The 16354-nt window shown below is 44.2% G+C and overlaps 1 protein-coding gene across 3 annotated transcripts in view; it reads left to right on the top strand.

The window, feature by feature from the left end:
* Positions 1-16354, top strand: part of RBFOX1 (RNA binding fox-1 homolog 1) — a 1460772-nt gene that overhangs the window by 684919 nt on the left and 759499 nt on the right. The window lies entirely within an intron of this gene.

Raw genomic sequence — 16354 nt, 5'->3', positions numbered from 1 at the left:
CACTTCCTCATATTAGGGAGATCACATGATAGTTGTCTTTCTCTGCTTGACTTATTTCGCTAAGCATGATACCCTCTAGTTCCATCCACGTTGTCGCAAATGGCAAGATTTCATTTCTTTTGATGGCTGCATAGTATTCCATTGTATATATACCACATCTTCTTTATCCATTCTTCGGTTGATGGACATCTAGGTTCTTTCCATAGTTTGGCTATTGAGGACATTGCTGCTATAAACATTCGGGTGCATGTGCCCCTTCAGATCACTACGTTTCTATCTTTAGGTTTGTATCTTTAGGGTATGTGCTATGGTGAGTGCTGTGAAGTGTGTAAACCTGGCGATTCACAGACCTGTACCCCTGGGGATAAAAAGTAGTGTACCCAGTAGTGCAATTGCTGGGTCATACCACTCCTGAAAACAGCATGGAGGTTCCTCAAAATGTTGAAAATACCCAGAAGTATTCTGATGAACGTAAGAATTTATAGCCAGAAAGCAATGAGCCCTACAAGTTCAATATGTAGACACTTTGTTTAGTGCTTTACAGGAATGATTCTGATTTCACATTTGTAATCATTATACGAGTTTACTACAACTGTAATTTCCATTTTACAGATGGGAAACTGACTCAACGGGTGTTAGTTCCTCTGTCAGGCTTTTGGCTGGTAAAAGGCAGGACCAGCATTTGGTCCCACGATGGGCAGGGGCCCGCGTGAACCCCCCCTTCATCCTGTCCTGCCCACTCACCTCCGATTGCCTACAAGGGAATAGTCTGGCTTCCTCTTTCTTTATCCACGTGTCCTCTTGTGTCCTCCTTGCTTTCAAACTTCTCTATTCTTGATTTCTTAGGGTCAGTGGAAGCCATTCTTGTTCCCCTTTTTAATTCATGTATCTGTTTCTTCGTTTATTCAGCCAGTCAGTCAATGTTTTTTAAGATTTTTTTTTTTTTTTTTTTAGTTTGACAGAGAGAGAGTGCCAGTAGGCAGAGAGGCAGGCAGAGAGAGAGCGGGGAAGAAGGCTCCCTGCTGAGCAGAGTCCGATGCGGGGCTCCATCCCAGGACCCTGGGATCATGACCTGAGCCGAAGGCAGCGGCTCAACCCACTGAGCCACCCAGGCATTCAGTGTTTTGAGTAACTGTTAAGTATCAATCACTCTTCTGGTTGCTGCAGACACAAAGGTCTGTGATAGGACACCCTGCCTTAGGGAATGGAGAGTCAGAGAAACTGAGAGCACTGTGTTGTGGGCTGGAGTTGAAGGAATGGCAGGATACCACAGGAAAAGAGCACACTGAAGGTATGCCGGGCTAATCAGGGCAAGGAGCAGCTCTCTGGAAGTGGTGGCATCTGGGGATGAGACTTGGTCTGCCTCTGAAGGATAAGGAGCTGGTCATGTGACTCAAAGCAAGGATAAAGTATTTATTTCTCTTTCTTCTGGATTTCCAAATCCTTGGTACCCTTTTCATTTTAAAGTAATGGAATGACTAAGAGAAATTTCAAGAATGTAAATAATTATTTTACCAACAAGGCAACAACCCAAGATGTCACTTTGCTTTAAATGCAAAGTAGCTTAAAAAATAGTAATAAAGAAATGCAAAATGGCGATTTATAGTAAGTTCTGTTTTTTTTTTTCATTAACATGCTAAACACATCTTTTCTATTTTTGTTAGTAATAATCATAACACACAATGATAAAAGTCTAGAGGTTAAAGTCGTCCTGTTTTGTCAGCATAGAGAAGAGAAGATAGGCGAGTTCCCTATCAAGGAACATTCCCTTTTGGATTCATCACCCAGTACCTTGAAAATAACCTTTCTTGTATTTACTCTTTGTTTTGCCTTCCTTGAAAAATTTCACATAAACATTTTTTTACCGTTTCCTAAAGGAAACATTTAAAAACAATTCATGTGCTTTTTTTTTTTTAGCTTTGTAATAATATTCCAGAAATAACAGGTGTAGCATGTAAAGAGAAGGTATTAACTGTTCAGAAGCAAAAGTTAAGAAGTGATATCTTCTGTCCCTTCTCTTGCCCTGGAAGCTACAGTGGACAGCAAGGTTGAGTGTACTAGATCCGGGTTTCTCTGCCTCATTCCTGAACCACTGACATTCGGACTCAGATACCTGTGTGTTGTGGGACTGTTGTGTGTATGGTACGGTCTGCAGCAGCACCCCTGAGCCTCCAGTTACTGGGTGTCAGTAGCGACTCCACCCCAGCTGAGACAGCCAGAAATATCTTCAGACTTTGCTGCATGTCCCCTGGGGGCAAAATTGTCCCTGTTGGAAACTACTGTTCTAGTTGTTTTAAAATACACACACAAAATGCGAGAATCAAGAGACAATTCAGAAATTATTGGGTATTTGGGGGGGGAATTTGGAAAATGAAGAGGAAGAGTAATTATCGGAAAAGGGAGTTACGTGCTTAGGACAAGTAAACTGAAAACACGGAAGGAACCTTTGTTTTTTAAAATAGTCTATTTTGGGGGCGCCTGGGTGGCTCAGTGGGTTAAAGCCTCTGCCTTCAGCTCAGGTCATGATCTCAGGGTCCTGGGATCGAGTCCCACATCGGGCTCTCTGCTTGGCAGGGAGCCTGCTTCCTCCTCTTTCTGCCTTCCTCTCTGCCTACTTCTGATATGTCTCTGTCAAAGGAATAAATAAAATCTTTAAAAAAAATAGTCTATTTTGATTGGGAAGGTTTAAATACCGACATATGTGAAGCATTTTGTAATTCCATCTTACTCTTGCTTGTTAAAACTGCATTATCAAGCTCCTGGGTGGCTCAGTTGGTCGGGTGTCCGCCTTTGGCTTGAGTCATGGTCCCGGGGTCCTAGGATTGAGTCCTGTGTGGGGCTCCCTGCTCAGTGGGCGTCTGCTTAGCCTTCTACCCCTCCCCCGTGCTCATGATCTCTTTCTCTCAAGCTCTCTCTTTCTCTCTCAAATAAATAAATAAAAATCTTGAAAATAAAATAAAATAAAACTGCAGTATCATTCCCCCGTTAGAGGGTACTTACTCCCTCTATCCCTGCGGAAAGCATGAATTCTTGATCGATAACACCGGGAAAGAAACTGCAAGGAGGGAGTGAGGTAGGGCAGTCGACGGAAAGAGAATGCGAACGGGGAATCTCAGAGACGCCGGCCCCTAACTGAGGTGGCTGGGGGAGCCCCAGGTGGTGGAGGCCATGACTGTGATCCCACTCAGGAACTCTAATCTGCGGTCCGGAGGAGGGCATTGAGGTCAGTGGGGAGCGGATGGAGACACAAACAAGATCTCAGGAGTGTGGCAAACGTGAATTCAAATCCTGGCCGAACCGCAGAGTGCTTAACTTTGGTGGGTCTGAGTTGCCACATCTGCAGGAAAAAAAAAAAAAAAATGCTGCACCTTCTTTCCATTTTGGGGTGGGCATACCGGGTTATGGTTTAGCGTGTACAGCCAGACCTGGGCTCCCTGCCTATACCCCACCGCTGGCTCTTTATTTCAACTTGACCTCCTCATCGGATGTCTGCCCATCTCGTTTTTCTCACCTGGGGAGGACAGGAGGCATCTCACCACATCCGACTGTAAAGACTGAGTCAGTCAGTGCATGTAAAATGGCTCACAGTAAGTGCTCACTAATTGTTAGCTGTATCGTTACCACTAGTATTTCCCATTGGTGGTTGTGAGGCTTCCAGATGGGGAGAGACCCTGGCACGTTGCCTGACCTACTCTAAGCGTTCCATGAAGGGTAGCGCTGGTGGAGCCTTGATCTCTGTTCCTCCCTGTATGTCCCCCCTCCTCTTGGCTTGTTCCCCCCCCCTTCTTCCTTTTTTAACTTCTTCTCTCTCCTTTGCTACAAGCTTCAGAGCTCAGGAAAGAGAACTAACCCTAAGACCACGCGATTTATTTTTCTCATGCCCATTTCTGTTTTTAATAATTATCATATTGACTCTGAATTTATTACACTACAAGAATGACTTTATGTGGAATCTCATGAATTTAAACATTAATGTAAGATAAATTAGTTTTAAATTGAATTCCTCGAATGCAATTGAATGTGTTTCCGTATGATGAATAAGGAATTTTCCAAATAAAATCTAAATCTCTGATGTTCCATTTTTGAGCAGGTGGAAGAAATATGTGGGGATATTTGATAAGGTTAAAATACGATTTCTCTGCAATAGATTAGGCATGCTATAAAGTAACTTTTTAGCTTGGGGAGAAAGCACTCTGGGGCCAGAGTTAAGTAGATAAAATGTGACGATTTCTATGGACATGTTTATTAAGTCTCTTAGTTACCTCCAATTTAACACCAGTTATTGTTAAGATACAAGACCCTTCTAAAGAGAACACCTTTTTTTTTCTTTTACAGTTTTTAATTAATCAATTTCCTTGTTAGAGGTTAATTAAAACAAAACAAAACAAAAAACACCCTACCATCTGCTTTAATCCTATTTTTCTCTAAAAGCCCTTCCTTTCAATATGATCTCCAAAGGTTTGAAAAATGCTCTTTTGGAAACCAGGCCAAAAAGCAAGTGGTCACAGATGAAGAAAGTAAATCCATTAAAGAAGAAATGGGAAAACATGTTCTGCCCCTTATCAGACCCAGAATTATCAGTGGATGAGAAGTGCTTATAGGGGAGGAAGAGAAGTTTTGCTCAGTCCCTGGAGGCTTCTGGATGGTGACTTACTGGGTATTACTTGTCAGGCTTCAGTAGGGACATCTTTTCAAAGCCCAAATGTGACCACGCCCCTCCCCTGCTCCCAGCACCTTCCATATAAAGGCAAAACCCATAGCTCAGCCTGTAAGTCTCAGAGTATCCTCCTCCCCGCTTAGCCCTCCACCACACTCCGCCTTCCTCCTGACCCCGCCCCAGCCACCCCCCCACCCCCACCCCCCCACCTCCTGGAACTGAGAGCCTTTCTCATCTCCAAGGGCCATCCCCCTCCCAACAGAGGGCCTTCAGCCTACGCTGAGCCCCAATCTGGATCTCTGCCACCTCTGTCACCCTTGCCCTGTAATTCTTCCTTATCCTTTGGATCCCAGGTAAACCTCTCTTCCTTCGGGAATGCCTGCCTTGAAACTTCAGGCTCTATCAGGTCCCACTATCATCCCACACAGAGCATTGAGATCCTCTCCTGGGCGCCCATAATTTCACCTATTTTGATTAATGCCTCTCTCTCTCTCTCTCTCTTTTTTTTTTAACCATGACAGTCTATGCTTCATAGGGGACATATCTTGTCTTCTTTTTGCTCATAACTTCCTCCCCACTATATAGCTTGGCCCTGGCACATTGTAGACCCTTGAGAAAATAAGAGGCTCTAAACCATGCTGATCCGAGACCCAGCAGAGAAGATGAGTAGAGACGGGGATTCTGCTAGACACCCTACGGTATGGAGGGGAGCCCTTGCAACAGATTTCTCTCGGCCAAAATGTCAACAGTACAGAGGTTGAGAAGCTCTGCTATTTGCTGGCTTCCCATTCTTCCTGTTCTGGTCATTTCTGGAGGATGCATTCCTTTATTGTGATGCCAAGGGGTGGAAAGACTTACCCAGGTAAAATCTGCCCAGACTGCAGAACACTCCATCCACTCACAAAAGCCATCAGATTGGTAGGTCTGCCACTTCTTTTTGTCTATGGGGAGACAAAATCATCTTGGTGGAGAGCCATTGGCATAGACAATGCTTTGATGCTGTCTGTGTCTCTGGGTTCTTCCTCCCAGGGTTCCCGTGACATTTTTCTTCATTTTTACTCTATCTTAGGTGCGCAGGAAAGCTGATAAGGCAGTGTGTTAAGGATGCAGATACTTTCATTGTAGCACCTAAGAAATTCTCCAAATGTTGATGCCATATAACCATCTGATTTACCCAAATCTTTCCCTGGTGTATCTCACCGTCCACCTCAGGTCAAATTTATCTCAAACTCAACCTTACAGTAGAGCCGGGAGACTGCTCTGCTGTCACTGAGAGTCACTTGATTTGCAGTAATCACGCTCGTTATAATTTCATTAGCATCGTCGGCGGTGGGAAATGAGAGAGGAGTCAGTACAGTTTAGTCTTACTTTAAATCTTGGTTCAGTTTCACTAGAATTTAAGTATATTCTCAGCTCATCCAAGTCTTACGGGCCAAGATGTAAAAATTCACAAACTTCCTTTGCTCGGACTCCATGGTTTCTTCCCGTGCCTTGCTAAATGACACATATTCTCTAGATTCTACTGACTTAACATATTTCAGTTCTATTATCTAAGCATAAAATGGAAATACCCTGAAACACATTTAACCATGTAATTATGCCCATGTAGACCCTTTAACCAAATGGCTGTTATATACTTTTTTATTTAGCCTGATATATTTCCATAATCAATAAGAGATTGATAGAAGAGATTTCCCCTTCTGATAATTATTTCTAGCAGGGGATGAGTGTTTAGTACAATTATCTGAGTAACTCAGGGAAATTATTCTTCACCCTGAGCCAGGGTTGTGGAGAGTGTCCTCAAGTGGAGGAACATGTAGCACTTTTTATATAAAGAGAATCACCAGCATCTCAGTTCCATTATTCATGACTTCTGTCCCTTCCGTTCATCTCTTGGGTTTGAAAAGAGCTGGTTCTTTGGGCAATATTTTTATTCTATTTCCACATCTCTGCGAAGAAGGGACAATGGGTCTAACGAGACCCAGAACTTGGGGGAGTTTTATAATCATCTAGAAGTGAATGCCGAGGAAGCCTCATTTATGTGATGAAGGAAGAGGAAGGGAACTTCTTACTTCTGAAAGAGCGCCTGCCGCTCTGTAAGCAGGGGTGGAATCAAATAGCCGTTGCAAAACCGGGAAGATTCTGCTAATATACGGGATAGTGTCACTGATTGCATAAGGTGCTTGGGAATTAATTGACACCCTGCCCTTAAAAATATAATTGCATAGTAATCAAGCATTTGTAGACAAAACTTAATGCTATTTATTATGTGAGGATGAGACTTTTTCCCGGCATTTCAAAGCCGGGGATTTGACTTTGTGCCTAAATTCATCTCCAGAAATGGAATAGACTGTATTTGTGTGTGAGGAACCTACGTGAATAAATAAGTAGGAGTTTCTGAGGGGAACAACACAGTGGGATTTATCTTGAACAGAGCAATTGCAGACATATGTCATATGTCATTACTGGAGAGTTGGCGACAGTATTATTCATTATGTGGTTTCAGAGTGTTCTAAATTAGAGAAATGGATTATTGGAAGTGGATGATTTCCCCAGATTGCTACTTAATAGTGACTAAGGGGTCTGCATTACTCATATTTGCAATGAAAATGGTGCCAAAACCCAGCAGTGGTTGACTGAAATGAAATGTAAGGCCTATTGGGTATTATCTTGAGATGCCGCCTAATTTTATGCCTCTTGCTTAGTATAAATGTCCTGGGGTCTCAGAGGTTGGGGTGCTTGCAGCAGCTGCAGATGGGAATGAAGGTTTCCAAGCTATTTACTTCTTTGTTTCTCCCTGCTTCCTTGCCGCCCTGTATGCACACTGCTGTAATTACTTTACCCACTAAAAATAAGATTCTCCCCTTGCCCTTTTCCACCACTGGAAAGTGTCTACCTTGGCAACTTTCCGCATGCGCTCCTACCTGTTTTGAGGTCCCAAGCTTCCATCTGAAATGAGCTGCCCGGCTAGAATGTTCATTCATTAATTCATTAGAGTCCCAACGAAGTGTCAGGCCCTGCACAAGACCCTGATGGTGGAGTGATAAGCAAACTGGTGTCCCTGCACCTCCCTCCCCCAGGGCTTTCAACCTCCCCGGGAGACAGATATTAAACATAAAGTCGTACAAATCTGTGTGTAATGCCTGCTCCATGGCATCACTTACCACTTACTCTCTAGATCACTGTGCTCCAGGCATACCAGCTTCCTTTCTCTTACTTGGATATTCTAAGCCATTTTATACCACAGGGCCTTTGCACTCACCTCTCTTCCTGAAAAGCTCTTCCTCATGGCTGCCTCCTACTTATCCTTCAAACCTCATTTTCACTGACACTTTCCTTGACTCCCAGGCTAGAATGGCACCTCATTCAGTGACTCCCCACCTATCACCCTGATTATTTTCCCTTGCCACACTTACAAAACCACCATTATCTTGCTGAATTACATATGTGTAATCTCTCCTTCCCTCTAGAAGGTATGCATCGTAAGAACAGGATTTTGTCTTCCTCGTGTTTTACCATCAGCACCTAGAATGGGAGTGAGTGCTCAATAAATGTTGGTTGTTGATGGACACAACTGCCAGCCATGATAAGTGTGATGGGAGGAAGAGACCAGATGCTGTGGAAATCTATGGTGGAAAAACCTAACTCAGAAGGAGGGTGCAGGGGAGCCCTCGGGGAAGGACTGATGTTTACATCGATGGGTCTGTTGGCGATAGATAGGAAGATAGAGGAAGAAGGAATGGTGCAGACAGAGTCACAGCCCGAGGAGGAAGGCAGCTTGGCAAGTTCAAGGAATTGACAGATGAGTCCATCTGGAGCCCAGGGGGTGAGGGAACAGGGGTGCGAGAAGGTGTATAGACATCAGCCTTGCAGGCTGTAAGAGAGTCTGGACACTGGGAAGCCACTGGAGGAATTTTCAAGGAGCAGGGTAAGGTGACCGTACCACTGCTTTAAGGAGCTCTCTTTGACTGTTACAAGCAGGCCAATTTGGGAGAGGACAAGTAAAGGACGCCGTGAGCTTTGCCTGGCACAGAGCAAGTGCTCAGTAACTCTGAATGAATGAATTGATGAACAGGGAGAGGTCAGTAGGAGGCAAATGGTTCTGAAAAGAAACCTTGACAGAAAGGTTTTCTGTTTGTTTGGGATCGTGAGGCAAGGGGAGAATGCTGTCCCTCAAATTCTAAATAATCTCTATAGCTGAGCCTTTTTTTTTTTTTTTTTCCACCTGAAACTGTTATGAAAACATAGTTTCATTTATCACTTAGTATCCCTGCCTTCCAGCGTCATTCTTATAGGGTCTTTCTGGTCCTTGTGGTCTTGTCCACCTAGGAGCCAAAGCTGATTTTGGTCTGTTGACTTCAAAAGCCCATTCTCTCCTGGAAAGCTGGCTCCACTGCAAGCCCTGTGGACCAGCCTCCGCAAACACAGATTGCCGTGGCCGGCTCTTTCCTTTCCCTTTCTGAGTTTCCAAAGAAAACCATGAGGCAGGCAAGGACTGCTTGGTATTTTATTCTGCAAAATGAGGAGGGGCAGAGCTCAGGTTCAAGTGATCCGTGCTTCAGTAACAAACTCCCACCTCTCAGGGGCCTCCCACAATTCCAGCGTCAGTCTTCTTACCTGTAGCTCAAAGTGGGTGTCTCTGATGGACGGGCAGCTCTCCTCGATGGAATGATCCAGGAGCCCAGGCTTCTCCATCTGTGGCTCCACCGTCATGGTTGCCCCGGAGAGGGACGATTGCCTGGGGACCAGGCCTAGCATGACTTAAGAGCAGCACCCCCACTCATATTCCACTGGCCAAAAGCACATGGCCACACCCAGTGGCAGTGTCTGTGTGCAAAGGTTGAAAACTCAGTGTCTCTCCCCCTAGGAAAAAGAAGCCAGCCCAAGAACAGCTGGCCAAGCCCTCTGCCACCCGGCACCTTCCACAGAAACATGAGAAGTGCCAGTTTCTCTTGTACAATTTACAATCTGCCCTGGCTGAGCTCCTTTACCTGGTAAAACATCACGGAGTCTGTCAGGCATGTTTTTTTCCTCGTTAATTCCGGAAAAAAAGAATTTGTTCCGCAGTTCTGCCTCCCCATCCGCTCTTTAGCATCTGCTTTATAAACAATGGAATAGTTTAGGCTTTCACCGCTGCAGCCGAATTAAGAGAAAGTAGACTTTGAAGTTGGAAACTAAAACCCATAGGTAGAGGCGCAATCAGAAACCCCATAGGGTTTTCACCTTGTTTCGCCGTGTCTCCCAGCAAACTCCTGATTTGTTTGAGAATTCTGCCTCACTTGTTTCAGAGGTTTCCTGACTTCTGCATCACTTTAAACCTCCCTTTTGTGTGAGCTAGCCTTGGGGTGTGACCAGAATGGCACCTTGAAACAGGCACCTTTTGTACCTGCAGAAGTTAGATCAGCTTTCAAGACTGGCTTTATGGATGTCTCTTCCAAGAAGTTCTTCTAGATTTTCTCTCACCCTCTTCCAGACATAACAGACTGACTCTTTTCTTGTGTCCCTTGTTTATCCTGTGTGACCTTCCAGGATAGCTCACTTACTCATGTAATGCAAATCTTTGAGCTTGTTTTCTTATTAAAAATGTAGCACCTGTTCCTTGCAAAACATTTAGAAGTAAGATTTTTAAGAAAGCGAGCAAAAAAAAAATCACAGGATTCCACAACACACAGCCGCACTATCTGCCATTCCTCATTGTCTGTGTCGTTGGATGGAGAGAATGTTGGAGGCTGGATGGTGTCTCTCTTGTGCCGTCGTCGTCGGACCCCCACTGCTTAGCGAGGGAGCCTCACCATTACCAGAATCATGGAGAGATGACCAGGTGGATGGCTAGGTGATCTAACCAGCTAGCTAGTCACTGAAGAATGCTGCTACCTGAACCCTTTTTAGAGTAATCCTAAGACCAAGGTAAGGATGAGTTGTAAATAGTATGAGTAGTAAATAGTATCCTCCTCCAAAGCAGTGCTGAGATTAGAATTCCATAGTTTGCAAACAATTCAACGGGAAATTCTTCAGGAAAGTTGGTTTTCTGAGTTTAAGTAATTATAACATCTGGGTAGGCTGCAGTAGGTAATACACAGCCTATCCATCTCAACGCTCTAACCCTTTCAAGTGCATCTCTCACTCATGTAGGACTGTGGCAAGTCTCTTCCAGGAGGGGGTGTCAGGATTCATGCTGCTTCCATTTTGCAGCTGAATCGGCAGGGGCAGCCAAGTCAGAGAGCTGCTCTTGGGCCTTCATTGGTGGTGGTGGTCCCCACTCTGAGGCCTCTGCCAGACCAGGTCACCTGACCTCACCCAAATTCAAGGGCCCTTGAGTGACTAGAAATGCTAGGAAATGCTAGGATGCAGATCAACACTGGTGGCGTCTTATAAAATAACCACACCCTCGATGGTACTAATTCATTAGGAAATGGCGTAATAAAATGGGTCAGACTGTGAACCCTGGACTCAGACTTCCTGTATCTGAGCTGTCACTGGGCACAATCCCTGTCCCCTTGGGCAAGTCAGTTCATCTCTTCAAGCCTCACTTGCCTCATTGAAATTGAGAATCATAGTAGTTTTAATTCAGTCATAGGCAGATCGGTGAATGTGGGTGTTCTGTAAGCTCGCTAAGTATTAGTTACCTTTCGGTGTTCATTAATACTTAAAATAATCATCGTAATTACAATCCTATTTTTTAAAAGACTTTATTCATTTATTTGACACACAGAGAGAGATCACAAGTAAGCGGAGCAGCAGGCAGAGAGAGAGAGAAGAGGAAGCAGGCTCCCCGCTGAGCAGAGAGCCCAATGTGGGGCTCGATCCCAGGACCCTGAGACCCTGACCTGAGTCGAAGGCAGAGGCTTACCCACTGAGCCACCCAGGCGCCCCATACAATCCTGTTAGTTGTAGTTACACATTTGCCTTGACTCTTGGGTGTTCTCCATTAGGGACACACATGGACACCCTTGGAGAGGGCGTACCAAAAGGTGTCACCCTCCATTTCCCCAGGTGCTCCAGACTGAAAATGGCACTGAGAATCCGCCTGCCCATAGAGTATTTATTACTGAATACCATGCACAGTAGTGCACTTTTTTTTTTTTCCGGAAATTAGGGAGGTTGTATCCATCATTTTCAACACAGCTCCCTAAAATGATCCCACCACATGCCACCATTAACCCCATGGACTCCATCCCTGCAGAAAGGTTGATGAGGTTTTCTGGGCTGCAGTGCTGTCCTACCCCAGCGGACTCAGTCCACACCCCGGACCTTCACCTGCATCTGCTATCTGCCAAGCAGCTCTGGGCACAAATAAGTTTCTTTTATTATGAACAGAAAGGCCAAGTGAAATTTTAATCAGACAGACAAGGAGGGTATCGGAGAACACTGAAATGCCAGCCCTGCTGGTATTTCCACGATATTGAACTTGTCTTTTTGGGGGCCTTGTAGCTATTTCAATTAGCTCTGAGACACGCAGCCCGTGTTTTTGCAAACTCTCCTCTTTTTAATTAAGCTGCTGTTCACCAGGATGTTAGGAGGCACACAGTTCTTCTTGTAATATGCAGACTATCAAAGAGAAAATTAAGCAGTAGAAACACTGGGATTTAAAAGGTGCATGGTTTTCTTGACCTAATGTAGCTGTAATACTGTTCTTGCTCAAGAGTCTGGACATTTTCCCCTCTTATCCCAGATTTCTTGGCCTTCAAACTGTATTATTATATACATATGCTTTAACATATGGTGACCCTGTTTTTTTTTTTTTTAAAGACTTGGTATAAACCAAAGAATATGTATAACAAATACGGACATGGGTAAGCATGATAAAACAAAATTCCATGAATCTACCACCCAACTGCAAAAGTAAAACATTCATTAATGCTATTGAAATCATTTGTTCCTTGGTGTATTTATTTTTCATGAAAGTAATCAAGCACCATTTTGTCAGTCACGGTGCATAAAAGCTCAACAAATCATTAGAAAGGCTAGAATAAAAGGAGACATTTCTTTAAAATAAAGCACTGCCAATTTATTGATCATATGGAATACATTGAAAGTTAATTCTAAAAATGCAAAGACAACTTCAAGGTGTGAGGAACTATAGTGTCTTCTCTGACATCGAGTCACTCACCCATTTCAGTCACTGTTCCTGCATTTATAGAATCGAGTTCTTGTACTTCCATTCCTTCATGAACTATTGAAAGAAAATACAATTAACATGATCATTATTAGAATGTTGAATTATAACACAGTTGCAACGTCCCGACTGACCATAATACTGGGATTCTTCTGAGAATTCCTCGTGAGACTAAAAGAGGACATGCAATTTAGTTGAGGGACCCATGTTCTCAAGAAGCAAAATTTCCTTCAGGGTGTCGGACAGGGCTGCACTTGAAATACCCCTCTTCATGCTGAAAAGGTCAAGAAGCAACTGCAAGGTGTTTTAATTTCCATCCTCTTTTCCGGGGCTTTCTTCTCCCTTTTATTTGCTTGAAGGTAAAGCCCTCATGGAGTGTGCATGAAACTGTAGAGTCAGTAATTCTGGAGCTCTTGTTGGTTTCCAGAGTGTCTCACCTCCGGCTAATGAGGCAAATCTTACCAGGGGTGTCCTCTCCAGCAAGCTGTCCACCCACTGTTCCTTAGCTAATTTTACTCTCAAAACTCGCTCCAGTACTCTCGGTTACTGCTGAGTCTTGGGTAGTAAGAAGTGCCGTACCCTCTGGGGGAAGCGGTGGAGGAAACATCAGGGTCCTGAACCTTCCAGGAAGTGGATGGCATCCCACCTGCCACCACCCAGGGAAGTGAACCTTCAGTGTCCCTTTTTCAAGCCAGGGAGCTTCCCTGTCTCCATTCAGCTGTTCCTCCAGGGCAATTATTTTAGCCCAGGAAATCACACGTGACTGTTTGTTAGCTGTTTGAGTAATCTCAGGAAATATCTAAGACCTGGTATGGTTTCAGCGGTATGTCTTCTTCATTACATAAATAAAAGCATGTATCATTCTTATTTTTTTCTGATTAGAGAAGCAACACTTGCCCATCTTTGCAAGAACAAGCACTTCCTACGTACATAAGACCAGTTTCAACTGGTCTGTCCTCATGTAGTCCAGCCGCTTAGAGAATGCTCACTGCTTGGGACAACTTTGCTGACCTTGTTCTACATATACATGTGTGTAGGCACGTACACATGTCGGGAAAAAAATTGAATCCTATATTTCTATTCGGCCCTTTTATTTTTTTCTTTCGGTTTTATTAAGATATTGACAGACAGCACTGTAGACATCTACGATGGACAGCGTATTGACTTGACATGCGTATGTTGCAAAATGATGACCCCAGTAGGCTGACTTCCCATTCATCGTCTCATATAAAGACAAGAAATTTTTTTTTTCTAGGTTTTTTTGAAAACATGTTCTAAGCAAATGATTTCAAGGTGAAATTTTCTGTTAGGGTGGATGTTTCTTGGATTGAATCCGTGGGTGAACAATTGTGTCTCCTCCCCTTGTGAAATGTTTGCTAAGTTTGATAGAATTATTGCATTCACCAAGGGTGGGGGAGTCAGGCAGAGTGGCTATGGTTGGTGTTATGGAAGAAGCAGTGGTTAGGAAAACACGTACCCTATGAAGAAAAGAAGTATTCTGTGATTTCGGGGTGGCTTTATTACTTTTAAATAACAAAGCTTTCCTGGTAGCTCGTCGTTGCATAGCGATAAATTAAATTAGTGGGTTTGGGACCGTATGCTTGACTCTTCAGCTTCATGCCCAGTCAGAAATGGAAGCAGGATCTGAACCCCAGGTTAGAGCCTTCCTGTATTGCTTGTTCTCTTAATACCTTACAGCTCTTGATTTGTCTTCAGTGTCTAAGAATAAGGAAAAAAAAAAATCACCCATGTTCTCATCTGTCCCGTGCAAATCGCAAACCTTGCTTGGGTATTGTTGTCCACAATTCACCATTAACAAAGGACGGACCATTTTTTTTTTTTTTTTGGTCTATACTTTTCCCTATTCATCTGCCCACTACTCATGGGCTCTCTATCTGTGCCCCTGATTTATTTTCTCTCTCTCTCTCCCTCATTAATATAAGGCGCTGCTACCTCGTTCCTACATGGCCGAGTGGCTTCCTTTGTTCCCCTCCTTCTGTCCTTGCCCTTAAGGCCCATCCTCCCCACGACTTCTAGGAGAATCTTTTTTCTTTTCTTTTCTTTTTTTTTTTTTTTAAGATTTTATTTATTTGTTTATTTGAGAGAGAGAACAAGCAGTGGGAGGGACAGAAGGAGGCTCCCTCTGTTCAAGCAAGTCTGTTCAAGCAGACTCCCCACTGACCTTGGAGCCTCCTAAGATCATGACCTGAGATGAAACCAAGAGTCGGACACTCAACTGCCTAAGCCACCCAGGCACACCCGGAATCATCATCTTAAATCATACACTTCGTCAGGTCACTCCTTGGCCTATAGCCCTTCAGTGGCTTCTCGTTCTGTTTGGGGTAAATTTTAGAGACCTTACTTGAACTTTCCAGCTCCCATTTCTCCAGCAGAGCCCCTGTATGTCATTCCCTGCCTCTAGCTGCTAGGCACAGTGGTCTTTTTCCAGTCCTCAAATAAAGAATGTTCTTTAGGAGACATAATAACTGGTCTTCACCCCCCACTGGGATCATCTCAGGCCCCTGTTTTGCATGAAAGTCCCCTTTCATTCCTTTTTTCTCACCTTAAATGTCACCTTTTGGAAGAGACTAATCCAACCCTTATCGTTGAGGATAGGTGCTCCTTACTCAAGTATCCCCCCTCTTTTTTTTTAAAGAATTTTATTTATTTGTTTGTCAGAAAGAAAGAGAGAGCACAAGTAGGGGAGTAGGGAGCAGAAGGCAGAGGCAGAGGGAGAGGCAGGCTCCCTGCTGAGCAAGATTCCCATGCGGGACTCGATCCCAAGACCCTGGGATCATGACCCAAGCCGAAGGTAGCCGCTTAACCGACTGAGCCACGCAGGTGTCCCTTTACTCAAGTATCCTTGATTTCAGGCAGTATTTGTTGCCTATATTATTCATATCCCAATATGTACTCTCTGGCCTTCTGTGTTATCTGTCTCCAACTAAAATACAAGCTTCGTGAGAATAAAGGCCAAATGTTCTATACCTATATGACCCACATCCCCTAGCTCAGTGCCTCCTGGATAGCTGACCCCCAGTATTTGTTGAATAGAGGACTGGAGAGGAAGAATGGGAGGTGCATTTTTTCTGAGTCTGTGTGGCAGCTTTATCTCTTATTAGGGGAATATGCCCGATGATCCCCAAGTCTGTATCATCAGCAAAAGTGGATACCTCTCAGGTCTTGGCTCACTTAGCTGACGGAGGGTGACCACCAGACAGCAAGCTTTTCCAGTCATGTCCAGGGACACTGAGAAACAAGAGACTGGGTTGCGTTCCATGAGAAGACAGCTGGATCATAATCAGGGAGAGAAATATAAGCCCCCAGCAAATGGAATATAAAACGTACGACACGCCAGGTTGGGGAAGAACCAGGGGAGCTGTTCTGAGAGCTGCCTCAATGTACGACTGGAGCTATGATGTGGAAATGCGCAGAGACCTTTGGCCCCATGTATCGGGGAAACGATTGAGCATCTACAGACGTCAAATAACCAATAAAATTTCATGAATGGTAATGCTTGCCGGGATCCAGGAGAATAAGGCTGACCTTACAACATGATCCGCTAACAAAATTAGGTCATT

Source organism: Mustela erminea, chromosome 20 (assembly GCF_009829155.1).
Source record: "Mustela erminea isolate mMusErm1 chromosome 20, mMusErm1.Pri, whole genome shotgun sequence".
Classification (NCBI taxonomy): domain Eukaryota; kingdom Metazoa; phylum Chordata; class Mammalia; order Carnivora; family Mustelidae; genus Mustela; species Mustela erminea.
The sequence above is the reverse complement of the archived record's forward strand: the minus strand, read 5'-3'. Positions and strand labels throughout refer to the sequence as shown.